At 49.5% G+C, this 27,023-nt stretch overlaps 1 protein-coding gene across 1 annotated transcript in view; it reads right to left on the bottom strand.

The window, feature by feature from the left end:
- LOC119435435 (CD109 antigen-like) overlaps nucleotides 1–8,641 on the bottom strand; it is a 126,537-nt gene extending 117,896 nt beyond the window's left edge. The window contains exons 1-2 of the mRNA XM_037702296.2: nucleotides 8,440–8,641; nucleotides 7,350–7,413 (exon numbers count right to left, since the gene is read on the bottom strand). The gene's annotated coding sequence lies outside the window, so the exon portion shown is untranslated. The remainder of the gene's footprint in view (nucleotides 1–7,349; nucleotides 7,414–8,439) is intronic.
- Between the last annotated feature and the right edge of the window lie 18,382 nt (nucleotides 8,642–27,023).

Genomic DNA, 27,023 nt, shown 5'->3' with positions numbered 1-27,023 from the left:
TCTAGCTATATAGCCCAACTGCAACATGTGCCATAAATGCACTACGAAATGCTATATCAGGGAAGGTTCGCTAACTGCGAAGCTAATTCTTGCATATACTACGCATTTCATGATGACTGCCACTGTTACTCATGTGTTTTAAATAATTAACAAGGCTGGAACCGTTGTACGCACCACTAACGGCCGCCAGAGACAGACTGAGTGCATGACACAGCCTAACGATGGAAGCTTGTCACGGTGTAGCAAGCAGCAAAATTAGAACGTGCACGTTATGCTGTGCGCTCTATTACTATCTTTGGACATTTGTGTACGCACAGCCGAGGACTCCTCAAGGTATTTTTTTCCCCAAGGCTCTCGGCTCTATATGCACAGCTACCACATTTTCGGGACACGCAACGCATGAAAAACGCCAAGTTCCGAGCCGCTTCTCGGGGGTCTTCCGCATTCCAAGATTATTCTTCGGCACGTGTACCAATCTAACGAGCTTGCTCCGTATAACGCTTTATGAGCAGAGGCACCGCTTGCAGCATCCGGAGCAGCTACGATCATGCAGGGAGCGAGCCAGTACACGCCAAAAATACAGCGACCGATGACGAGTTTGACGCAAGGAAAAGCAAAACTGAGCGGCACAACCTCTCCACTTGGACCCCCATTTGACCCTGCCTTGCCTGAAACATCTTTGCCGCCCGACAGGCAGCGCATATTGAAGATTGAAGTCAGCTAACAGGCCTGCCCTGAACCCAAGCTATTTACCCGCGTGCCTAGTGGCGTCATCAGTGACGCACACCCACGATCAGATGCCAGTAGTATCCCAAACTGCTCGCTTCCAGGCCCTTTTACCGTGTGGGCAGCCCGCAGGTATTACTTTGAGGAATCAGATTCTAGAGACCGCGCCGACGATTTCGCCACGCGTTACTGGTTTCATGATCTTGAGCCCTGGGGTGTTCTGTTTAAGCGCTTCGCGTGAATCAGCCACACTCAGTATACCTTTGCATGCTGGTCACATGAAAGACCGTGCCGGTGCAAGCAGCAGTCACCGACATACATGTGCGGTACACGTGACAGCGAAGCAAGAGGGTAAAAGGCCTAATTTTATGTAACAATACCTATCGCATCTTGAAAAGGTATACTGATCGAGTGGGGCTGATTCACGCGAAGTGCTTGCTGCCGCCGTCTGATACGGAGAAACAGCATTCGCGCAACGCATTTCCACTCGCATGTATCAGCAAGCGGCATACCAACACGACACCGCAGAACGTGCGCGCTACTCAGCTCAGTCAGCTGTAACATGTGATGCACAAACGAACATGTTGCACGGACCGAACACCTTGCAGTTCGCATTATAAACGCTTGTACGCAAATCACCACAAAATTTGTGCTTAAATGGGCCCTACATTGTCCTTTGGAGCGCCTTCAGTAGCACTGGGATGCGTTTATCATAGAATACCGAGATGGGCGCTGAAAGAATGATAAACATTGGCTCACGGGAACTGGTGTTATTCGCCTTCGAAGTTCAAAATCCGAGCAGACGAAGGATAACGTTCCCTTTCGCATTTCACTCTCCTGGTGACCTCGTTGGCTGCTTCCAATCACTTCGTGCCTCTTAGAGATATACTGGAAGTATATCTGGACAGTACAAAGGCACGCACGGCAGCGTCTGCAATGCTTTTGCACGGGGATTCAAGCGCAATTACCACAGTCCAGAGGGCACTGTGGCGACGCCCAGAGCGTTCTCGTTGAAATGGTCTAACCGTTGAAGGCTTTGGCGCTGTTAAGCCCGAGGGCGCGGGATCGAATCGCGGCCGCATTTCGATGGGGGCGAAATGCGAAAACACCCGTGTACTTAGATTTAGGTGCACCTTAAAGAACCTCAGGTGGTCGAAATTTTCCGGAGTCCCCCACTACAGCGTGCCTCATAATCAGATCGTGGTTTTGGCACGTAAAACCGCACGATCTAATTTTTGAAATGCAAAAACGCCCGTGTACCGTGCACTGGGTGCACGTTAAAAAAACCCAGGGGGTCAAAATTAATCCACAGTCCCCCACTACGGCATGCCTCATAATCATATGGTGGTTTTGGCACATAGAACCCCACAATTTAAACAGTTGCGCAGCACAACTATAATGTCACGTTGCAATTCTCTTCAAAATGCGATATTTAACATCAAAACTCCTTTTGTGTTTGATAAAGCATAAACATGCTGTTATTTGTTTAAGCGTGTAACGGTGCAACTTAGCTGGGACCATACAAATGACACCTGCGACCTGGCGTGTCAAGCCAATCAGAACGCACAGAGACTGGCATCAGTGTACCATACGTAAGTTCCGCTGCCAAAAATCGCCGTGTGGGTAGCTATGGTCGAACCAGGAGGCGGTTTTTCCGTTCAAATATAATAACAAAATAATTTGCTTTCGGAGTTTACACTGGCGCTACAATATAGCCGCATCCTATATTACCAGGTGAAGCGATGAAAACGACATGCGTAATTTGCATCGTAGGGTCCCTTTAAGTTCACCCTAAGGAAAGGAGAAATTGAATAAGATGTGGCCAATAGAATGCGCGTTCTACATCTTCTAAACTATTTTAGATGATGTCATCATGAATCGAGTGAGAATTTACAAGAGCCTGCTGCCACTGACGCTGCTGTGATCACAGCTCCGACGTCTTCGCCTACCACGGTTCCAACAGGCGTGCAACGCTTGCGTGAAGTGTATGAATGGAGTCCAGTTCTTACAGAAAATTGCGTGCCAAGGCAGTTCAGCGCGCACTTCAGAGCAAGTGGCGAGAGGAAAAATAAGAGGCCACGGGAGCGCCTCGAATGGAGGGTGCGGGACGTCGGCAGAACCCGTCGCGCACGTAATGGACTTCATTAGACACAGTTGGCCTGGTCGCTGCACTGCCCCGACCATCCGTCGCTCGACGTATCATCCCAACGCTTAGGCGAAATGCAGCCAGAGATAACAGCAATTACACGAAAATGCACATGGCGTTCCGGCCCCATTAGGACAACACGCATACAAACGCGACAAACGGACAAAAGGCGGCGGTCAGCCAAAGAGTAATGAAACACCCCATCACCCGCTCCTACCACGCGGTATGCTAATGATGGTCCTTTGAAACGGGTCGAGACAGCGGTCATTTCAAAGGGACGCCGAGCGCAACACAGCACAAACACCGAGGAGAACAAGGTGGTACACGGGCAGTATTGCGCTGGTTGCTTTAACGTAAAGAATAAAGGACGAAAAAAAAAAAAAAAAAAACTTGCTAAGCCACGGGCTAGTTCGAGCATGTGTACAGCTCACAGAGACGAAAAGAGATGGGGGAAAAATAGATGAAAGGGGAAAAAAAAAAAAAAAAAACGACGCGAAGAGAGAATCGCATCACGATTCTCTTGCCTGCCCGAGCACGGACGGACTAGCGTAGTCTACGGGTCGCGCGCGGCACCAAAATGAAGTGAGCGGCGCGGCCCACAGCAGGCAGGTGGCTCAGTCAGCCGAGGCGCTTGGGACCCACGCGCCAGTGGCACGCATCCGTCGCCGCCACAGGAAACAGCGCGCGCGCGCTGTGCCGGCGCGGACCCAGAACTGGTTTTCGCGAACGTGTCCACCGGCCCCGCCCCACCTCGCCAGGAGAGGCTCCTCTTCGATGAGCGCGGCGCTTCTTCCGGCACCCGTCACTGCTGGCGCGTGCCCCGCAGCACCGGTCGTGTGCGTGAGGCACCGCAGGAAACTGCGAAATCGTAAACACGCCGCGAGACCACCCCAGCGTCGCCCTGAAGGGTGCAGTGCTTCTCGGGAAGAAGGGAGCGGGTTGCCCCGAGAACCGCAGCCAAGAGCGCCGCCCGATTAAGGCGCCACGCTACTCCAGGCGAGGGCACCACGCAATAGACTTAATAACAGGATACGTGCTACTCAGACAGATAACCACCGGCGTCAAAGGTCTGTTTGGTTTAAGCTTGGCATTCGAAATATGTCACTAGCACCAAACCGTGTACCTCTTGGCAACGCAAGAACACGCGTGAGCGTCGTAAGCTACACAAAAGCCGTGGTTGCAAGCAGACAACCGCCTACCCAAGCGAACTGTGATACACGCCTACTTCGGATCCCAAGGCCATTTTTAATCCTCGTACATTTATATCGCACATAGCGAACGCCAACGTTTTTAAATAACTGCCGAGGTCAAGGTGAAACATTTGCTAAAGCCTGCCTATCTGCCCCATGAAGTTCGGCAGAAATCGGATGGCCAATAAGACTTTGGTGTTTGGCGAGTCGGAGAGGAGAAACCCGCATACTTTTGCTTTCTCCACTGTCATGACCTGTATTGTTTGCGGAAAGCAAACAGGAATGTCACGCGAACTGTAAACAGATTGACGGCAGCAGCAGCGGCGGCGTAGAACAAACAGCTTTCCAGCTTGCTTCGACAGCGCGGAGTCCCACGGTCAGTGTGCGCCTGCTCGATCCAGCCCCAAAGCTCGCAAGATCACGCATCTAATTGCAGTGGCGCACCGAAGGGGGGGGGGGGTTTCGGGGGTTGTAACCCCCCCCCCCTGAGGCCGCATATCCCCCTCTCTTTTGTTTAACCCCTTTTCTTTCCTTGCGCATTTGAGTACTGCAACTAAGATGTAAGACGCGCAATCGTCTGCACTCACAAAAAGCGCATTTTTTGACAATTTCCCGTGAAGAAATTGAAATTAGCGCTATTTAGATGGTATTAGCAAACTGTCAACCCCCCCCCCCCCCCCCCGGCAGAGATCCTGGGTACGCTACTGTCTAATTGGGTCATGCTGACGTAGGTCAGTTACCGTTCGTAGGGTAATCTGGTGGACAGTAAAATTCACTAATGTGTGGCGTAATTTAAGGTTTAAGATGGACGCCAATCTGACTGCGCCGCTCCTACTTTTGACAGTGTGTCTGACATGTGCTCAGTCACATCACACATCACCCGTTCCGCACATTTCCCAGGAAAAACAGAAACAGTTGTTTTAAAAACAGCAGGAGGAAGCGGCTTAGCATACACAATGACTAGGGTCATGTACTGCGCATTTGCATGACAGGACCAGAACACTGCTTGGGTACTTACGAACTGTACCCAAAGCGTGTAGCCAACCTTTGTTGGCTATAGCGCTTTGGAAACCAAGGAGCCCAATTTTTATTCTCGTTTATATATACGGGATTAAAAATTGCGTTTTTATTAGACCATAACACGCCAACAAACAATGACACGACGAACAGCTTTGGGGGAAATTATCTGTATTTCCCTTATGTTCATTATGTTGTCCTGTTCATATATCTTCCACTGTGCAGCAGGAGATAAGCGGATCGAGATAAAGCGCTGCTTTTCGCGGTGCTGGTTGTACAACAATAAGGCGGCTTCAATGATATCAGTGCATATCCCCTATAAATCTGCCTTTACATAAACCTGCATAGACTGCCATTACTGTAAATTACCTCAAACAGTGCGCTTTGTTCTCCCCCGCCATGCTCCTCTCAGCTACTGCAATTTTGATACACGGCTGTGAAATTGTGCTTGGTCTTGGTTTTTGTGATGAGTGCCATGCCTATGAATGATGGTGTTGAACGTGCTGAATTGCTGTGCTCTGTATTTATGTTGCAGACATTATGTTGCGTATGTAAATATTTTGTAACAATTATTTGCTACGATAACTTCATATTCCAGCAGTGACTAGTGCCCTTTTAATATTGCCCACTGTCTGAACCTACGATGTCTGTCTGACTGAACTTTGTTATTGTATTTTGTCTGTGTATATTGTGCAAGGGGGCCTGGGCCCTTGTCAGGTGCTCCGTCGCCTTTAGCCTCGGGCCCCCTCTTAGACTGTGTCTGAGGAAACAATAGAGAAAGAAAGAAAGTCACTGCGCTGAGATGCGAGTTGCACGTAGCCTATGAAAACTTTCGCAACCCATAGGCGAATCGGCAACCTCAAGCAATGAACCATTTGCAAAACTTGAGTCAGTTTCGCTGCATAGCGAAAATTCCTTCCGTTACCGCCAAGTTGCAAGAATTTGGCGCAGTACTAGGCGGCTCCTAGGTTGATACAGGCATAGCTTCGCATACACCTGCCACATACAACTTGACGCCAATGTATCGCCGCCTAACGGGCACTGGCGAGATTTCGCATTTCTGGAGTGACACCGGTGTATGCACTGGAGGGAACACGCATTAGAACAGAGGACACCGCGCTGCACCGAATTTTCGTTTCGAGCGCTGCCAAAATGCCTGTTTGCTTTATAAATACTTCCAAGACGCACGCGGGCTGCACGCAACGAGAACCAGTGCACAGCGCAGGACGAATGCAAAAAAAAAAAAAGAAAAAAAAAAAGAAAAAAAAAAACTTGGTCGGCCCCGCTAGGCGAAGGACCGGTCGGCAAGTAAACAAGTAGTTCAGGTGGGCGCTCATCAACGACTTCGCACGAAATAGCTGAAGAAGGGTCTCCAGAACGACGCGCCTCAGGCAGACCCGCTCAAGGTCACAAAGCCAAAACGGCGGCGCCGGTGTGCGCTTTCGTCATTGTTTCATCTCGCTTTCCGTGCCTACACGGCCCGCCGCTCCTAGTCCGGGCGTATGCGACCCCCGCGCTGCCTCGGCACACCATTCACGTTACCCCACGCCCAAGGCGACCGCGCCGGCACGCCTGTATTTGGATGTGACCCTGCGTAGGACCCGCGACCGCCTGCAGCAGCAAGCGGCCGTGATTCACAACGGTGGTGGGGACGGCGCGCATCCTACGGGGCACGTACGTGTCTGCGTAGGGGCAGCCCAGCCGCCGTATGGGCGTAGGCATCTGCCGCCAGCGCGCAAATACTCCGATTACAGCGCGCTGCCAGGCCGCAAGTGGGTTGACGGCGGCACGCTTAACGCGGACAGCGCAGGCAGATGAAATGTCAAAACGTAGGCCCGCACTGGGGCTTCGCCGGGCTCGGTTCGGGCAAAAGGACGACTCGCCAACCTCGCCGAATTGCATTCATTTGACGCAAACAGCACCACAAGTGTGAACACGCCAGACGGACTGCCACAAGTTTTGGCTTGTGGACGATCCAAGGCAAAAGTGTCCACGCTTGTGATAACTGTGGGTGTGTGTACTTGGGATGACTGCATTCGTAGCACGATTGTGAAGAAACAGCGCGCTATTTCTTTTCGTCGCTAAATACTCATGCGCACACTGAGGTAATCACTGAAGGGGCAACAACGCAGCGGGGTGCTGCCTTCCATAGGCAGGCAACAGCCCGAAACGTGTTTTTTTTTTTTTTTTATCATGTTCTTTTTTTTTTTTTTACCTGCGATAAGGAGCAGCGCGCTTATACGATAAGTTTTTAAAGAATCTTCACTTACGTTGGGGAGCGTTGTCTCCGAATCAACTACTAGGGCCGTGTATCGAGTTTTCGAGCACCGGGACCTGAAATAGAAAGACAAAATTTGAATAAACAGCGACAACAGAATCAACAATCCCAGTCTGGAGCCAACGTTTAGACAAGGGGGCGTCTTCATTGTCTATGTCCTGCCGAAGACAAGTCCGCTTGTCGAAACGTTGGCTTCTCTTCTTCAACCACTGTTAATCGCTTCAACTGTCCAACTTCCCTCTTGTTTGGATTACAAAGGTACAGAAAGAGAGAGAGAACTTTGTCTACATAAAGGCAGAGAGGTCCGCCTGAGTCTAGACGCAATTCAGGACACTCATCTACAATAGCATTATTATCTAGCACCACTTTAGAGCTGATCGTCTAGACAAAACATACGACAAATGACAGCAGTAAAAGCAGGTCTCAAAAGATGAAAATTTGACGACCCAAAGATAGACCTGAGTCGAAGACGTGCTCTTCTTGTGGCATGCTCCTGACAACCAAATTTCCGCGTGATCGATAAAAAATGAACAGCATTTCGTATGGACCACGGGAAAGAAAAACACCGGGATGAATGCGCCACCACACGTGTCAAATACATTTCCGAAAGCCCCGTGTTGATGCGATTCCATCGTAATAAACCTCCCGACAGGGAAGCTCATGCAAGATTTTTGTCACGACAAGCGACATTGGTTTCATAGCAGCGAGACGCGGGAGCGTAAAGAAGACTCTCCAACGCGTCCTTGCACTCGTTCACAGGGCCATGCATAAGAAATGAATGATAACATCAGATCCTCGTGACCTCGTGGATTTAGCGTCACTCAATGTAGAAATGTCGGGATGATAGCACGTGAGGATAAGTAAGAAAATGCGAAACGGCTCGTCGACGCTTCTAGCAATACAGTCCACATAGACGTTATTCTATAAGCACATAAGATAGGTCGCCACAGTTACGCGAACATGGCAGTACGTAAATTCGTGAACGTTGCACTCCCTCTCCCTAAGCCAAAAACACGATGCTAGTTCATGAAGATTTGGCGGATGTACCACGGAAATACGCGTTAAGGAATAACGAAGCTCACCTTTCAAAACTTGCACACGAGAAAGCGCTCGAATATAGTCCAGAAACGACCTCGTATACGCGCTGACAATCTACACTTATCGGTCAAGGTAGCATTTCGACGTACCGCTAGTTAACGAACGCACGTCATAGTCACCGCGCCGACTAAACTCTGCCTGAGTCGACCGACTACAGCACGGGATGGCCAGGGTCGGCTGCACGGTTCGCAACTGCCAAAACTGAAAGAAAACCAACGCCGCCGGCCCTGGCGCCATCTAGCTCACATGCGTGGAAGCATTACACGGCGGCACCTGTCGTCGAGAATGAGAACAACTCTGCAACGTCGGTTTGGTAGCCGAAAGCACGGTGACGTTTCGGATTGAGTTTGCTCTCACCGGCTAATACAATCACTAAGGGTGAGCGATTATTCAGAACTTTCCAATAATGAATCGAATAGTGCCCTCGAATCGAATAGTTACTATTCGTAAATGGGATTATTTTTTAATACTTTTCGAATATTTCAAAACGTCAACAGTACCCCCCCCCCCCCCCCCCCCCCCAAAAAAAAAAAAACAAAAAAAAACATCGGAGCAAAAGTACGGTAAGTTTTCACCCCTGTGGGCATAGTATAGAGGTGTAGACATAAAGCCTGATAACTTGCGTTGTGAAGCAGGCTACATCACTTAGTGGCTAACCTGCCTGTCTTTCCGTCTATTCCAAGATCACTTAGGTAGCCATACTCTCCAGGCTCTACAGCGATCAATCGCAGCCTCTGAAGCGCCCCGTTCATGTGAAGAAACCACTTGCTTGCTCCTAACGCTTCATTTGTGCTTTTAATACACAATGTTTCATAACGTACTATGTAATGACAGAAATTGCTAACTTTCAGAATGCTGTGATGTAAACATCGTTCTATATTCATATATTATTATTCCAAAAGTATTTGATTCGTTTTGGCAGTATTCGATTCGTATTAGATTCGGTCTGAAGAATCACTATTCGCACACCCCTAACAATCACTCTTGTGTGTTTAGCGTCACGACTCGATGTGACTCATTACAAGAGGTGTTCGAAAAGTGAAATTTTCGAATCAAATGCGAAATTCGAAAAACAGTGCTTTGAATATCCCATCAATAACGTATATTTTTTTGCTTATACAAGTAGAAGAGGGGGGGGGGGGCACGTAAGTTTGGTAATAAAAAAGAATTAAAAATGGATTTTCTTAAATGCATGCATGTAACACTATTTCATTCAACTGGATAGGTTGCAAATGAGCAAGAAGTGAAAAGTCACCACATTTTCTGGTTGGCTCGCACCGGGCACTCAAAGCAGTCCATTTTGCTTGGCCCAGTATATTCGGACACACTCAGAATATTCGATTACAGCCGAATATAGTCGATTACTTCAACTCACAGCAGAAGTATTAGATTTGTATTCGAAACTTCGTGCTTTCACATCCATGTCGCGAGTTTTTTTATCTGTCACCTACCATAATGCTTCACACCACTACACGTGCCAGACATGCGCTCGGCGAAAGACGGACCCCGCTCGTTCTAGGGCCGAGCGCCGAATCCCCGTGAAAAGCCCAGAAAACGCGAAAGCTTACATTAGCAGCCCAGTCGTCACAATAACATAAACGCAATACCCACCCCACCCCGCAAATCGCAGATTCGGCGTATAGGCACGTGCACGGAGGCCTCTACTGGGGGTCCCGGCCTAGCCGCGGGAATGTATGTCTGGCACGTGAAGTGTGGCGAAGCACCACGATACGGGTCAGGCGAAAAAGCTCCTATACCCTAAAGGAGATGGAACGTTTCAGGAAGTCGCACAATTCTTCCGTGGACGATGGCGTAGGGCGATAGAGCGTTCTGTGCTGGATGCGGAGCTGCCGGTGACTTCCTGTCTGGAGAGCTTAGGTTGAGAACGGAGCGACATCGGTTAATTAAATGTCCAGCGCCAGGTTTTTTTTTTTTTTTTTCCGAATTGTACGACAAATTTTCTGTTGCGGCGCATGCTGCCTGTTTCAGACTGTATCCTATATAATATTATATGAGTGGGGTCTGTCAGCATGTGTCTGCACGGTGCCTCTAAGCTTGAGGTCTTTTATCAGGACAGTCTGCCCAGGGCTCAGTGCCGATTGATGTAGTTCCTTCACCTGGCGATGCTTCATTCCTAGAAATCTAGCGAGCGTCGGCTTCAGCATGTGTGGAGTTGCCAGTCGAGTCCATCGCTCTCTGCGCGACTTCGAGCATCATGGGTAGCAAGCCGGACGATTGTGTGGTTAACCTCCCATGCTTAATTTCCTTCCGTTGCTTTCGCTCTCTCGGGCTTGATGCATGTGATGCGCTTGAATAGCCGCTCTTGCGAATTTCAAGAACTGAGAGGTGCGGCAGGGGTGAAATCGTCCGTGGCACGTTATCAGTTATAATGTATCCGAAATGCCATGGTGTGCATTGATTTGATTATCTATGGGATAATGACTGGCCGTTCATCCTTGAGGACTGCAACCTTGAAGTTCTGTCGAGTAGTGCGAGTTGTCAGAAGATATGCGAAGTCTTTTGCGCAGGAAAGGTCGACGCTGCTGCTAAGGTCGGTGCGGGAGCGCCGTTGGCATCAGCGGCTCGCTTGTCTATTGCGATGTACCCAGGGGCGGATCCAGGTTTTTTCTGAGGGGGGGGGGGGGGGGTCAGCTTCTGTCAATGATGATGATGATGATGATGATGATGATAGTAGCCTTTCTTATTTACCGAAATTTACCGTTTTTCCTCACGATAAACCCGCGTTTTATACGGCTAAAGCAACACCTGTAGCCCTCCGTGGTGGCTCAGTCAGCTCGAGCGTTGAGCAAGAGATCGCGGGATCGAATCCCGGCCGCGGCGGCCGCATTTCGATGGAGGCGAAATGCAAAAACGCCCGTGTTCTTGCGTTGTATAGTGCAGGTTATAGAACCCCAGGTGGTCAGAATTAATCCGGAGCCTTCCACTACGGCATGCCTCATAATCAGAACTGGTTTTGGCGCGCAAAACCCCAGAAAGAGGAAGAAGACCTGTAGTGAAGCCAGGTATCGGTTTCTCCGAGCTTATAAGAAAAGGACGTTACCCAATACAGCCATGTGCTTGGCGGCTGCGCCTGATGATACAGGGTGTTCAAAACTAAGCTTTATGGTTTTCTTAAAGTTAGGCACTGGGAGGCACGCGAAGACCACCTGTACAAATAAGTTATGTGGCTAGGGGGGCACAAAGTGAGATAATAATTATCGCTGTGAGCAGCCCAATTAACTAAAATTCAACAATTATTTTTTGTTGACTGTATAAAGGGGATTTATTGGGGTTCGTAGCGACACCGGGTCGTAGGATGTACCGAGCCCAGTCCTCTAGCTCGAGCTTCTGCTGCGCGCTTGATGCTGCCGATGCTGCTGACTCTGCGTCGACGTTCGTCATCTTCCTTACAAGGGCCCCGCGGAAATAAAGGAGCCATCCTGGCGACTTATTTGTCCGGAAGGACGATAGAAAGGTGATACGGCTTGAGGCGCTGAACGTGAACGACTTCCCGATTCCGACGTCGCATGTCGGACGGCGGCGTGAGCGGCTCAACCAGGTAATTGACGGGTGATGTTCTCTCGAGAACGCGGTATGGCCCATCGTACTTCGGAAGGAGTTTTGAAGCGAGCCCAGGCGTGTGGTGTGGCACTAACAACCAGACGAGGGCGCCCGGGAGAAAATTGGGAGTCGAGTTCCGGGCGTCGTGAACGGCTTTTTGACGGTTCTGGTCGTCTGAGGTGAATTGGCGGGCCAGCTGGCGACATTCTTCGGCGTGTCTGGCTGCTTCCGAGATCGGCAGGCATTCGTATGGGTCCGGCCGGTAGGGCAGAATGGTGTCGATTGTGTGCGAAGGATGACGGCCGTAAAGAAGGTAAAAGGGTGAGAATCCGGTAGTGGCCTGAGTCGCGGTGTTGTAGGCGTAGGTGACAAACGGAAGAACTAGGTCCCATGGAATTAGAGTGATCAGGTGAGACGTACATGGCGAGCATGTCACCAAGAGTTCGGTTGAAGCGTTCCGTGGTACCGTTAGTCTGTGGGTGATAGGCAGTGCATTTACGATGAACAATAGCGCATGCAGCAAGCAGTTGTTCGACGACTTCAGATAAGAAGGTGCGGCCTCTGTCGCTCAAAAGTTCACGTGGACCTCCATGACGAAGGAGGAAAACGGCGTAGTATGAAATTGGCGACCTCCTGCGCTGTAGCATTTGGTAGAGCAGCAGTCTCCGCATAACGTGTTAAGTGGTCTACCGCAACGATGATCCACCTGTTGCCGGTAGGAGTCAACGGAAGTGGCCCGTAGAGATCTATGCCCACGCGATCAAAGGGTCGGGATGGGCATTGTAAAGGCTGGAGTTCACCGGCGGAGTTGTGCGGTGGCGCTTTGCGACGTTGGCACTCATGACAAGAGCGGACGAAGTTGCGAACGAAATTGTACATTCCCCGCCAGTAATAGCGGTGTCGAAGTCTTTCGTAGGTCTTGAAGACTCCCGCGTGGCCACACTGAGGGTCGACGTGGAACGAGGAGCAAATCTCGGATCGCAAGGTTCGCGGAATGACGAGTAACCATGTGCGACCCTCTGGGGCATAGTTGCGGCGATACAGTAGCTGGTCTCGAATCGCAAAATGAGGAACTTGGCGCCGAAGCGTTCGTGACGCTGGAACTTTCGACGTATCCGAGAGAAGGTCGAACAGAGATGCAGTCCAGGGATCATCGCGCTGTGCAGAGGCGATAGTGTCAAAGTCCAGAGATGACAATGTGCATTTGCAGGAGGAGTCGTCACTGGCCTTCGGGGGAAGCGGTGATCGGGATAGCGCGTCAGCGTCGGAGTGCTTTCGCCTGGAACGGTAAACCACGCGGATGTCATATTCTTGAATTCGCAATGCCCAGCAGGCAAGGCGGCCCGATGGGTCTTTTAGCGTCGACAGCCAACATAGTGCGTGGTGGTCGGTCACTACGTCAAAAGATCGGCCGTATAAATATGGGCGAAACTTGCCAAGTGCCCACACAATGGCCAAACACTCCTTTTCTGTTACGCTGTAATTGGCCTCCGCCTTGGTTAACGTGCGACTCGCGTATGCCACGACGTATTCTGTGTGGCCAGGTTGACGTTGTGCCAACACAGCACCAAGGCCTACACCACTTGCGTCAGTATGAAGTTCGGTTGGCGCTTGAGGGTCAAAATGGCGAAGAATGGGTGGCGTCGTGAGAAGACGGCGCAAGGTTGTGAAGGCGTCGTCACACTCTGGAGACTATGATGAGAGATCTCTAGAGCCACCAAGGAGCTGCGTGAGAGGTGATATAATTGACGCAAAGTTTCGAACGAATTGCCGAAAGTAAGAGCAGAGGCCGATGAAACTGCGTAGCTCTTTGATAGTGGTAGGTTTTGGGAACGCAGTAACAGCACGTAGCTTCTCGGGATCCGGGCGAACGCCCTCCTTTGACACGACATGGCCTAAAATCGTGAGCTGACGAACAGCAAATCGGCATTTCTTCAGGTTAAGTTGCAACCCGGCGTTGGTCAAGCAAGTGAGTACGTGCTGGAGGCGGAGCAGGTGCGTTGCGAAATCAGGGGCGAACACCACAATGTCGTCAAGATAGCAAAGACAGATTTTCCATTTGAGGCCACGCAGAACATTATCCATCATTCTTTCGAACGTAGCAGGTGCGTTGCAAAGTCCGAAAGGCATGACGGTGAATTCATACAAGCCGTCTGGTGTAACAAAGGCAGTTTTCGGGCGATCGGCCTCTGCCATCGGAACCTGCCAGTAGCCTGACCGCAAATCCAGCGAAGAAAAGAACTCGGCTCCCTGCAAACAGTCCATAGCATCATCGATGCGTGGTAATGGGTAGACGTCCTTCAGTGTGATCTTGTTCAACCGTCGAAAATCAACACAGAAGCGGATGGAACCGTCTTTCTTCGTGACGAGTACCACGGGAGAGGCCATGGGCTCTGTGAAGGTTGAATGACGCCCCGACGAAGCATGTCATCGACCTGTTCTGCAATGACGCGACGTTCCGTAGCAGACACGCGATATGGTCTTTGTCGCAGCGGTGAGTGAGAGCCAGTGTCGATGTGATGCTCGACTGTCGATGCACGGCCAAGAGATGTTTGCGCAACGTCGAAAGAACGGTGGAAGTGCTGAAGGAGTGCGAGAAGTTGAGATCGCTGCGAATGTGTCAGATCGTCGGCGATGAATGGGCTGAACACATCTGTCCATGCTGAGTCGGCTACGGAGAGGGCACTCAGTTCATGAACGGCAGTAGAAGGCATTTCGTCGAGGACGGAGACAATTCAGGTTGAATCAACCGACTCGACGTAACCAAGGCATTCGCGGCGGAGCAGTGATAGCGGCGACGAAAGATGATTGTAAATGGGCATCGTGCTGACACCGGCGGCGAGGTCAAGAGCTGCAAAGGGCAAAGGAAGCGCTTTTCGGGTAACAAAGTGATGAGAGGGCATGAATAAGACCGTCCCGTCGGATATAGCACTACACGAGACCGGTACGAATGCTGAAGAGCACGGGGGAATACAGGTGTCTTCTTGCACGAGAAGTTTAGCGGCAGGTTGAGCATCGACCGAGGCCAGGTCACCAAGGTGGGAAAGTTCAATCTCAGCCCGAGTGCAATTTATGATGGCATTGTGGCGTGAGAGAAAATCCCATCCTAGAATAACGGCATGGGAGCACGATGAAAGAACTATGAACTCAATCGTGTATAAAACGTCCTGTATGGTTACACGGGCTGTACAAGCAGCGGTAGGGCGAATGGGTTGAGCACTTGCCGTTCGAAGCGACAATCCAGACAGAGACGTCGTCACTTTACCAAGCAAGCGGCAAAACCTGGCATCCATAACTGAAATAGCGGCACCGGTATCGACGAGGGCGACTGTAGCGACATCTTCGACAAACACATCAATGACATTGGCAGGTAAAGGAGGAGGACTTCGGCATGTCGACACTTGCGCAGTTCTTGCCTCAGGAACTGCGTCGTCTAGTTTCCCTCTTCGTTAGAGACGGGTCGCTGACGCATAGGGGAAAGCGATCGGCGACGTGGGGAGGGTGACCGGAAGCGTTCGAAGCGAGGACGGCGATCAGTCTGGGAGCGAGGTGGTGATGGATCGAAGGGTCCGTAAGGCGCACTTGGATCGGGCGGCACATAGGACGCTCGTCGATCGTCATCGAACGCCTGCGATCGGCGGCGGCAGAACCTTGCGACGTGACCGGGATACCTGCATGCAAAGCATATAGGCCGATTGTCCGGCGTACGCCACGGGTTAGCGACGGCAGTGCTGGCCCAGGGAGCGGGAGGAGGAGGGCGGTGCACAGGCTGCTGGAAACGTGGTACGGGCGTACTGCGAGGGGCCATTGCAGCAACCGCAGCATAAGTTAACGGTGTAGCCACGGCATCCGGCTGGTGAACCGCTGGCGAACGGTGCCAGCGCAAGGGACGGGTGGCGATGGAAGAGTCTGCTGGTCGGCGTCCGGCATGGCAGAGGGTAGCGTCCGCGAACGAAGTTCCAGGATAGTAGAGTGGAACGTTACCCAGCACGGCTCCACCACTTATAAAGGGGATTTATTGGGGTTCGTAGCGACACCGGGTCGTAGGATGTACCGAGCCCAGTCCTCTAGCTCGAGCTTCTGCTGCGCGCTTGATGCTGCCGATGCTGCTGACTCTGCGTCGACGTTCGTCATCTTACCCAGTAAGTGGGTATGTTTGTATTGAAAACTTAGAGACAGTCGAGTTTCTACACAGTATCAGTCGGAAGAATTATTCTAGCGTGTCCGTACTCCGAGATATCAGACTCCAAATTTCAATTGTCGTACTGCGCAGAATAATCGAGAATAAAGACGCGACAATTCTCGTGAATTCCCGTGAATGATCATGAAGCTCAGTGACCACTTCTGTGCAGGGATGGCGGTGCCATCTTCTCTCGTGAGTCGTGGTGTTGTGTTGACTAGAGGAACGTTCTTGAATAGGGGCGTAACGCTCCGCTCCAACGCAGCAACCACTACGCTGGTTGTTTACGATATGCGAATCACCGCGTATGAAGACTCAAGACGCCACCTATAAGAATAACGATGTGGCGTAGTAGGCGAGAGCGCGAGCCAGCGTCTTCATGTTTTGTTTCCCACGCGACGTCATCCTTTTACACAAGGCGCGCACTGCTCCCATTTCTCTAACCACGCGACGTCATCCTAGGCCCGCGCGCTGGCGTTGGCCGCTGACGTCACGCTCCCCCACTTCGCAGCCGCGGCTCGAGGCTTCGCCCCGCTCCGCGAGAACGCCCACTCAGATAAACGGATCCGGCGGGCTTGAGCCTCCTATGCTTGATGTACGACAATAAAACTGCGAAGTTACAATGAAAAACTTGTAGCGTACGAACGGCACTGTGCTCGTACTGGATATTGTCAACGTGTAACTGTGATCACAATGAGTGCTACAGTTAAAAAAAAAGCTGCCTATGCGTAGTTCTTAGTTTAGCTGTTAGTTGTTATTATTATATATGAACACTTCAGCAAGAGATCTCTTTCATTAAGCAGGTTGGTCGCGGAACCGATGACAGCCAATGAGGCAACCGTTGACACCCCAAGGGGAAACTAAGTTAATCAGGCGCGAAGGCGCTCGAGCGGACCTCGGCGTGTTTGGCAAAAGGGACGTCCCCTCGATCATTCGACGCCACCGACGGGACGAGTAAGGCACGGCAGGCACCAGGAGGTCCAAGGTGTTCATGAGAAAAAATAACTACGGCAACTTCGCGACACCACACTCCTACGGAATACAACTAAGCTTGTGAGCGAGCTAGCTTTACTTCTACATGGCTGATACCACTGGTACTCGCCAAAAATACTTTTGAAGAATGCTGGTGGCCATATTTTTTTTTTGCGACAGGGCAATCCCCCTGTCAGCGAGGGGGCTATGCAGAAATCTGAGGGGGGGGGGGGGTCAGGACATCCGGACATCCCCCCTGGATCCGCGCCTGGATGTACCGTCAGCTGGGACACTGTCCTGTCAAGTCTGCTATGTCCCGATTAACCTGAAGCCACAAGCTTGTTTATGAGGCAAGTCGAGAGCAATTCATTTTTCCTTGGGTCTGTGACCACTTGGCATGCTACCCTGGCATATGGTTGCATTGTCGTCTGGCATGCTGGGTGATAATCATGGCATATACACAGTGATCACACAAACGTCACATGCACTCACAGTCACAATAAAGCTATACGCAAAGTTTAGTTAAGGCTTGCAGACCTCAGAAACACCATCAGCGCATAGGTGGTTCTTTCATGCGGGTCGAGAATGCCTTCAGCTCTTATCTCGAGTCGCACTGCAAGTGTAGTGTGGTGTCTCTGGCAAGTAACGGCAGCAGTCACATGGAACATGCAAGCCCTCATAAATGTTACACAACGCACAATAGTGAGTCTTTTAACTTAATTTTACACTTGGTATCCGTGTAGACCCCGTTGAGTCTCATGCGGTGAAGACATGCTTGTTCTTGCTATTTGAGGCCTCGCGACATGTGAAAGTCCCAAAACGGATCTATTTCGTAGCGGGGTCCGTACTGAAGGACTGCGTTGTTGTGACTGTGAAGTAACTCCTGCATCTGAAGCACTGGGGCCGAATGGTGTCTGCCTTCTGCAGCCTTTAATATACAATCGAGATTTTTTCGGTACGCCTAAGTGCACCATCGGGGCTTTTTCCGGCGTAAGCCTGTATGCGCTTTTATGTTGGGGTTGGAAAGGCCCTGTATAGTACAGGAAGTCCACATCGCAGAAGACCCCCACAGAGTGTAGCATACATGTGTAGCGTTCACGGAGCAGTTACTGGCGTCGCTTGAGAGCACAGCATTAATTTTGGAACGTCAGGGGCGTCTGGGCAATCGCGTGAGATGAAACCGGACGTCGGCTCTTTGAATGCGTACAAGATAGCGGCCTAGGGCCGTGATTTTGCAGCGATGCCTTATGACTTATTCTTTACTAATCTTATCATCCACCGCTCACGGCCGGCTGATCCCGTTGATAACGCGAGCGGACCGTCGCTCTGACCACTGACATAGAGCGATAAGCGCGAGAAGGCATTATTACCGGAAAGGCATCGCTATAAAATACCGGCCCAGGTCTCCAATTCATCAGTCTGTCGAAAGCCAAACCTCATAACTGGATATATACTGGATGGCAGTGGGCGCAACCTTTATCGTGTAATGCGAGACATTACTTCTGGTGATGATCATTATTTAGACCTCGTGCGAATAAAATGTCTCAATAAAATTAACGGCCTTCCGTAATCTTGCGCTAGAACACGTCGGTTGTGACCACGACTCCATATAAAAACGGCATCTGCATATAAGGAAATTTCAACCTAGGTTAACATGGGAATGCCCTTGTCAAGGCCAATGAGAGACATGATGGTTCCATTCCTTGCCTTCTCGTCGCACGCCGTCCTTATCAATACCGTGACTTAGGTCGCTCACGTTGTCTTGGTAGAACGATCGCTTCTCTATGTTGAGTGATACACCGGCTTTCTGCAACCTTTTCAGGAAACAAAAACGTTCGTCGGGGTACTGCTTAGTCTATCACTGCACTAAGCGTCCACAAATGTAGCACGCCGCTTTTCAAGATTTCGGGTTTACTTGACTGATCGTCTTTTAACGCGATAGCGTTAAGGGTCCCGTGTCACAGAAAATCCGGCGTCGGCGTTACGCATCGGCGTCTGACGGGAAAAAAATTAAAGGACAGTTTGTAAATTCCAAAGTGTGTTCGGCGAAAGCCTGTGCCCATTCGACTGACTACCGCCGCATGCGCATTCGCTCATTCCTCTTCTGGCGTATGGTATCGGGGGAATCCACATTCTTGGGGCGCTTCTCCAAACCGCTTGCCGTGGAATCATCACCGGGCCGCTTGGGAGCCATCCGACTAACTCGACTGCTGCAACGAGACGTCTGACGCAGGAGCGTTGCCGCGCGCGCTGCGGTGCCATCACGTGATTGCTGAGAGAGTGTAAGGGGGAGAGGCCACAGTTGGCACCGTTCCAGGGCACGGACGGACGGACGGTCGGACGCTGCAAATATGAGCCATTAAAGGCGTTAGCCTTAATAATCATGTCGAACCACATCATCCCGAACCACCCCGACCCCACAAGCTCTCCGCGTGGCGCAAGGCGTTAGTGAATAAAAATATTGAATTTCTCAAAGTAAAATTCGTCAGAAAAATCGTAAAGTACGACTTAACCACAACCTACAGGTGTGATAGCGTCGGATTGTAATTTGAATATACGAGAAAAAAGCCTGATAAGCAGCCAGGGATCTTTGAATGCTATCGCGTTCCACTCTTACAGGCGAAGCTTAGGCGTCCTCGAATTCTGATGCTGTTTCGCTGTACTTTGGTTCTAGGCAACATTGATGGGAATGTTGAAAACCGAGCCTTTCGAAATTTTGGACACGCGCGCGTCTCGGGGCAACAGCAAACAATTAATAAAATAATTAAAAAAGGTCCTATGGCCTTCACATTTTGATATAAGACAGCTTAAATTGCTCCTGCAAAATTTCTTCCCAGCAATGCATTTGTGTTTAAAAGTGAAGCCGACTTTAAGGGGATCAGTGTAAGCTTGGTATTTGTAAGCTGGCAGTGAAGCCTACCCATAAAGAAAAATGTGATGTGAACGGAGCCCGATAATGCTATCGCGTTCCACTCTTAAAGGCGAAGCTTAAGCGTCCTCCAATTTTTTTTAAGTGCTCTGCAGCGGACGAGATAAAAAAGGACGTCCTGCTGAACTTGTATCTCTCAAAAGGGATGAAGGTTATCAGGTCAGGTTACTCAGAGTCTATTTTGACTTGGCAAAATCCTGAGTACGTGTCGAGTTTTGAGAACTACTTGACTATTCCGAGAAGTCCCACTGTGGGGAATTATGCAATCCGCCCTCATAGTACATTTCTGTTCAGCATTGCGCAGTCTTCACAATACCTGACATCGCCATCTCTCTTTGGTATGACGACCATTGGCATGCATAAGGAGATCCATTTTTTGTTGTAATTTTTCTGTTGTTAAGCTGCTTTAGTTCAGCTTCTGTATCATCGAATAGCGTGATCGGGGTTCACCACAATTTATAACGCTGGATTCCGCATCTCGCTTCAGTCTAACGGTTAAGGTATTCTCGATTTGACCAAGGTCAAAAATGTCGCCGCACGCAGAAAAATGATCTAAACCTGCGAAGAGGCTGTTGGAAGTAAAGAAGACGAAGGCGCGCGCTGCACGTGTAACCGGCACGGGCGCTGACACGCTCAGTTTATGCCATTACTTGCAACGGTCAGACGTCTGGGTCCGAGTCTGATCGCAGTCATTTCGCTTGAGTTCGGTATAGGTACAGAAACCCTGGATCATCGCGTCAATCGAGCAAGGCGCTACTCCATTCCAGGGATTTCGTCTTTTACTGCGTCCAACCTGGAAGTGGTCGAACTCTGCGGTCGATGGTGCTGATGGACCTGAGGCAACGACGACGTTCCACCGAAAGTGACTGCGAGATGGAACTATGGAGCGGCCGCCTGCGTGAGTACGCCGCGTAGCTGGTCGGCAACTGTCCCATCCTGTGCCCGTCGGTCAACCAGCTTTTTCCGAACCTGCGCTACCATGGGAACATCCCGAGCCAACGCCGGGTGAGCTACAAGTCTTGTGCGGCCAGCGACTGCTTCCTCCTCGCAGAGCTCTCCATGTGGAACGAGTTCCTGTGGGTCATCAATTTCGAGCTAATCGAAGTCAATCCAGGTCGGCTAGACCTGGCATGTCAGAGCGGACGCGTGATTGCCGTCGCGTACAACATTAAGCGCCGGCACTCGTTCATGCTGATCCACTATACTGCTCATGGAGCACCGCTGCATAGAGTTTGTGGAGCTATGCGAGTCACGCGTCTCGCAAAACGACTTCCTGTTCCGGGACGGCCTCCGGCTGAGCCACAACGCCCGTGAGGCAGTGCCGCTACCTGCTGGACTGCGCGCCCAGGGATCTCATCGACGCGCTCCGCTCCACGGTGAGCACACTCGACGCTATGCAGATCGTGAGCGTGCAACTCTCAAGCGTCGGCGTACACATGCTGTGCGAGCGGCTCGGCAGGCGCGAAGCCCCCACAGTCGCCGCAGCTGCTTCCTGCGCGAGTACGCCGCGTACCTGGTCAGCAGCTATCCCATCCTGTGCCTATCGGTCAACCAGCTCTTTTCGAACCTGCGCTGCCTTCGGAGCATCCCGAGCCATCACCGCGGGTGAACTACAAGCCGTGCATGGTCAGCATGGCCAACGGCTGCGTCCTCCTCGCGGAACTCTTTCTATGGAAGGAGTTCCAGTCAGTTATGAACATCGAGTTACAGCGAAGTCAGTCCGTGGGACGGCTGGGCTTAACGCGCATGCACGGACGCGTGGTTCCCGTCCCGTCATATATTAATATGCAGCGCAGGTATTCGTTCACACTGGTCCACTATAGGCTGCTCATTGAGCACCGCTGCATTGTGTTTGTGGATCCGTGCGAGTCACGCATCTCGCAAAACCACTTTCTGTTAATTAAGGGACAGCCTCCGGCTAAGCCGTAACCTGGGGCACGTCAAGCTGTAACATTACGTGTGCTGGACGACTGCCCACCCAGGTATCTCATCAAAGCACACCGATTCCCTCTGACGACACTCGACACGCTGAAGATCGTGAGGGTGCGCTTCCAGAGCGTCGGCGTGCACATGCTGTGCGAGCTTCTTGGCAGGTGCGAAGCATTGCGCACACTGATTATATTAGCGAATTGTATAGACGTGCTCGAGACCGAGACGCTGATTCTCTGTTTTCAATGCTATTCGATTGTAAGATTAGTGTTGTCGTTGGCCAGCTGCTTTCGCTAGTAATAAGTTCTATCGTTAACTTCTTTGTGGACATGGGTCCCGTTTTCTTCCGACAGTCTTCAGAGCATCAGACTTTGGGAAACTTTCTAGCATTAGTCGAGGAAATAATACGTGCATAGCTGTTCATCACTAATCTTACACCTCATTATGTACATTTTTGAACTGTATTACGTTCTATGTATTCTGATTTCGCACTTGCGTCACAATTGTGCTCCCTTTCTTTTTGCTGACTTAGTTTTGTTTTACTTACTTTTACTGTGTTCCAAGTACTTTCGTCCGTTATATTGTTATAGTTGACTTGATGAATAATTATTGTAACACTGTATTGCGTTGTGTTTTACATACCTGTCTTATGTATCTTTTACACCGTACTCATGTATGTGCCCTCCCTGCTATGATCTCGTGTGAGATCAGCAGTATTGTTAAATAAATAAATAAATATGACACATTTTCGAAGCACTGCCTGACTTTCTGGTGGACGGGTAAATAAATGTCTTTTCATTCATTCATTCATTCATTCATTCATTCATTCATTCATTCATTCATTCATTCATTCATTCATTCATTCATTCAGCATAAATACAGGAGGAGGTTCCGGAGTTACAAGGCCGTCAAGGGGCCCTCCTGTGATTAATAAACGTTAACGCATTGTTGGCAAGATAGCAATAACAACAAAGTAAACAGGGTTAACATAGCAAGTAATTACGAACAATAAAGGTGCAGAACATATGAAGTACGAGAGTAATACGCAAATAAAGTATAGACAACACAAGCAAAAACTACAATTTCTAAAAACAAGAAAAAAGAAACAATCAGAGCATAACATGAAAAACAAGGTCATGTACAAACACATTAAAAACTCTTAAAATAAATTGGTTATAATATATATTTAAGGTAGTGCACCTGGAGCCACTAGTGTGGATAGTAAATATTAATTTCTATACGTCTTCCTTGAATGTTAGTTTTGTGCGGGAGGCTTTATATGAGATGGTAGTTTGTTCCAATATTTAATGCCCATAAAAAGAGCAGTAATACTTCCATAATTAGTGTTTGTTCGAGGAAGTACGCACTTGTTTCCAAATGCAAATCTTTTATTGTTATGGTTGGTAAGAGTAGAAATACTAATTTTACCTAAAAAGGCTTCATGACTGAGTATGCGGTATATTAGTAATATCAATTTGTGTTGAAGTATTTAACGTAATCACAGGGAGAGGCCTTCGTCCTGCAGTGGACATAAATATAGGTTGACGATGATGATGATGATGATATAACGTAATGGTAGTATGCTTAAAAAGCTATAAATTAGTACTGCGTGTTTCATATAACCACAGAAATTGATGATCCTCGCAGCTTTATTTTGTAAATGTTGCAGAGGTAATATGTGCGTGGAATATGTGTTCCCACAAAGTGAAATGCGGTATTGCAAGTTTCAATCTATAAATATGCGCAATAAAGTGAAGTTCTTATGTGTTGCGGGAAATCGGAGTGCGTTAGAATTATAGCACCCTTAATACACAAGCAACTTTCTATAATACCATGTCAGCCATGTAAGGCCAGAAAACACTACCTCAGGTGTTGGTGAAAAAACATGTTGGTAAAATAACTGACGGTGCAGGAGGAATGACACATTTAGGTGCATAGAAAGCATAAACTAAGTTTTAGATGGGTTGATATGAAGTTTGTTAACTTGCACGCCACGAAGATAGGTTGCTTAGATTGCAGTTTAGTCGGTGTGATGAGGAAACGACGACAAACTCGCCGGTGTTTGCAGTTGGGCCCAGGATCCTTTTAATAATGACACGGCAGACGGGAGCTTGCTACACGAAACACAGACTTTAACAGACACGCTAGCACGATACAGATTATTTACATACACATGTACGTGGACTAGAGTCCGCGAATCGTTTGTCCTATATAAACATGTGCCTAGCACTCATGCGTCACCACTCGCCCGTGTGCCTCGTCGCTGCGGTGCCCGTGACGGTGGTTGTGACGGTGGAGCGTCGTTGTGGCTACGTCGCTGCTGTCGCGCCGCACCTTGTCGCGACGTGGAAGCAAGAGGAAAACAGCAGGCCGGTAGAACACCAGGCCACTGCTGTAGCTGGCCAGTAACGCCTGGCCTGTAACGCCTCAGCCGCTATAACGTCGGGCTCGGTCGGCGGACAGGTAGCTCAGGCGCCCCGGTGGCCAGTAGGAAGCACTGCACCAGGCCGCTATCACAGCAGGCCGCTGGTACACAGGAGAGCAGAGCCACGAGCAGATCCACGACCAGGTCCGCACGGTAGCAGGACGCCCGGTCGCCAGTCCTCGGGCTCGCTCAGCAGGCTGGTAGCTGGTAGCTCAGGCGTCCCGGTCCAAGCAGGAAGCACTGCACCAGGCCGCTATCACAGCAGGCCGCTGGCGCGCAGGAAGGCCCAGCCGCGAACTGGATCTCCGACCAGGTCCGCACGGTAGCTGGACACCCGGTCGCCGGTACCCGAGCCTGGAGCCGCCGTTTTTCGAGCTTGCGTTCGAGGCTGCCGCTCGCTCTCACGCTCTGCGTGCTCTCGCGTGCCACTTCTTTGTTCATGGCACGTGGTGGTCTTCTTCCATTATCATCATCACCAATCCTCTTCTTGGTGCTGCCATACAATCACCATCACTTCAAATTGGCTTTTCACGCACTTTGCTTTGGCACCGCCACACGCCACTATCCACATCATCACAGTCGGTTTATTGCTGTATTTATGTATTCATTGTTAGCAAAAATATACACGAGAAATAAGTAGAGGGCTCAAAAGGAAGCCATGTGGGACATTTCTCGTGACTTGTTTAGTATGCGAGAGTGAACTCCCGATGTCTACAGTACGCATTCTGTTAGTTTGCTAACTGCTGATTAGAGAAAGAGCTGACCCGCGAATACCTAGAACTTCTAATTTTTAAGAAAGGATGTGGTGGCAGATGGTGTCAAACGCTTTACTGAAGTCGCTGAAAACTGAACCTAGAATTTGGCCTGTGTATAAAGCACTTTTTATGTTGTCAGTAAATGATGTTATAGCTTGTTCAGTCGAATAGCATTTACGAAACCTGTGTTGCTCAGGTGAGATGAGATTAAGTTTATCAAGGTATCTTGTTAAGTGGTTTCCAGGCAGTTTTTAAATGACATTGTTAAAAAATAGTAACATGCACATTAGCCGACAATTTGAAATTTATTCTTTACCCCCTTTTAAATATCGGAGTTGTTTTACAGTGTTTTATGTCGTCAGCAAAGATGCCCGTTTTCAACATGCAGTTTATAATATGCGCGAGTACATCAGCGATATGAGATGATATTAATTTGGTTTTAGAAGGGTACAAATCGTCAAGACTAGCACCAGTGGTTCGTAAGCTAGATTGCATAGGATACTTCACTGGGTGACGTTGGATAGAAGTAAAATGAATAAGAGGTTTGCCTGAGTACTGGGGGTAATATACTATCTGTATCCGATGAATCGTTCTGCGCATGACACAAAAAAGTGTTGAACTCATTTGCGATGTCGGCGGTTTATGTAACTGCCCTTGTTCCTGTATTAAGACTGTCCAATGTGAAATTTGGGGAAGACTGATGAAGGAAGGATTCAATAATATTCCATGTCTTGCGGGTGTTATCTTTAGGTTTAATTATTTCTTTCGCAAAGTAAAGGCGCTTTGAATCTTTCAAGAGTCTAGTAAGTGCATTAGAATAAGTTGTGTACCGCGACCTTTACTTTACACTGAAGGGCTGACGTTTGCATTTTTAATCAAGGTTACCACGTTTGTTATATCATCATCAGCCTATATTTATGTCCACTGCAGGACGAAGGCCTCTCCCTGTGAGCTCCAATTACCCCTGTCTTGCGCTAGCTGATTCCAGCTTGCGCCTACAAACTTCCTAACTTCATCACCCCACCTAGTTTTCTGCCGTCCTCAACTGCGCTTCCCTTCTCTTGGTATCCATTCTGTAAATATAATGGTCCACCGGTTATCCATCCTATGCATTACATGGCCTGCCCAGCTCCATTTTTTCCGTTTAATTTCAACTAGAATATCGGTTATCCCCGTTTGTTCTCTGATCCACACCGCTTTCTTCCTGTCTCTTAACATTTTTCGTTCCATCGCTCTTTGTGCGGTGATTAACTTATTCTCGAGCTCCTTTGTTAACCTCCAAGTTTCTTCCCCACATGTTAGTACCGGTAGAATGCAATGATTGTACACTTTTCCTTTCAACGACAGTGGTAAGCTCCCAGTCAGGATTTGGCGATGCCTGCCGTATGCACTCCAACCCGATTTTATTTTTCTGTAAATTTCTTTCTCGTGATCACGATCCCCTGTGAGTATATGACCTAGATAAACGTATTCCTTTACAGACTCAAGAGGCTGACTGGCGATCCTGAATTCGTGTTCCCTTGCCAGGCTATTGAACATTATCTTTGTCTTCTGCATATCCATCTTAGAACCAATTCTTACACTTTCTCGATTAAGGTCCTCAATCATTTGTTGTAATTCGTCTCCATTGTTGCTGAATAGGACAATGTCATCTGCAAACCGAAGGTTGCTTAGATATTCGCCGTTGATCCTCACTCCTAAGCCTTCCCAGTCTAAGAGCTTGAATACTCCTTCTAAGCATGCAGTGAATAGCATTGGAGAGATTGTGTCTCCTTGCCTGACCCCTTTCTTGATAGGTAACTTTCTACTTTTCCTGT

Source organism: Dermacentor silvarum, chromosome 1 (genome assembly GCF_013339745.2).
Source record: "Dermacentor silvarum isolate Dsil-2018 chromosome 1, BIME_Dsil_1.4, whole genome shotgun sequence".
NCBI classification, from domain to species: Eukaryota; Metazoa; Arthropoda; class Arachnida; order Ixodida; family Ixodidae; genus Dermacentor; species Dermacentor silvarum.
This window is presented reverse-complemented; position numbering and strand designations above follow the sequence as displayed.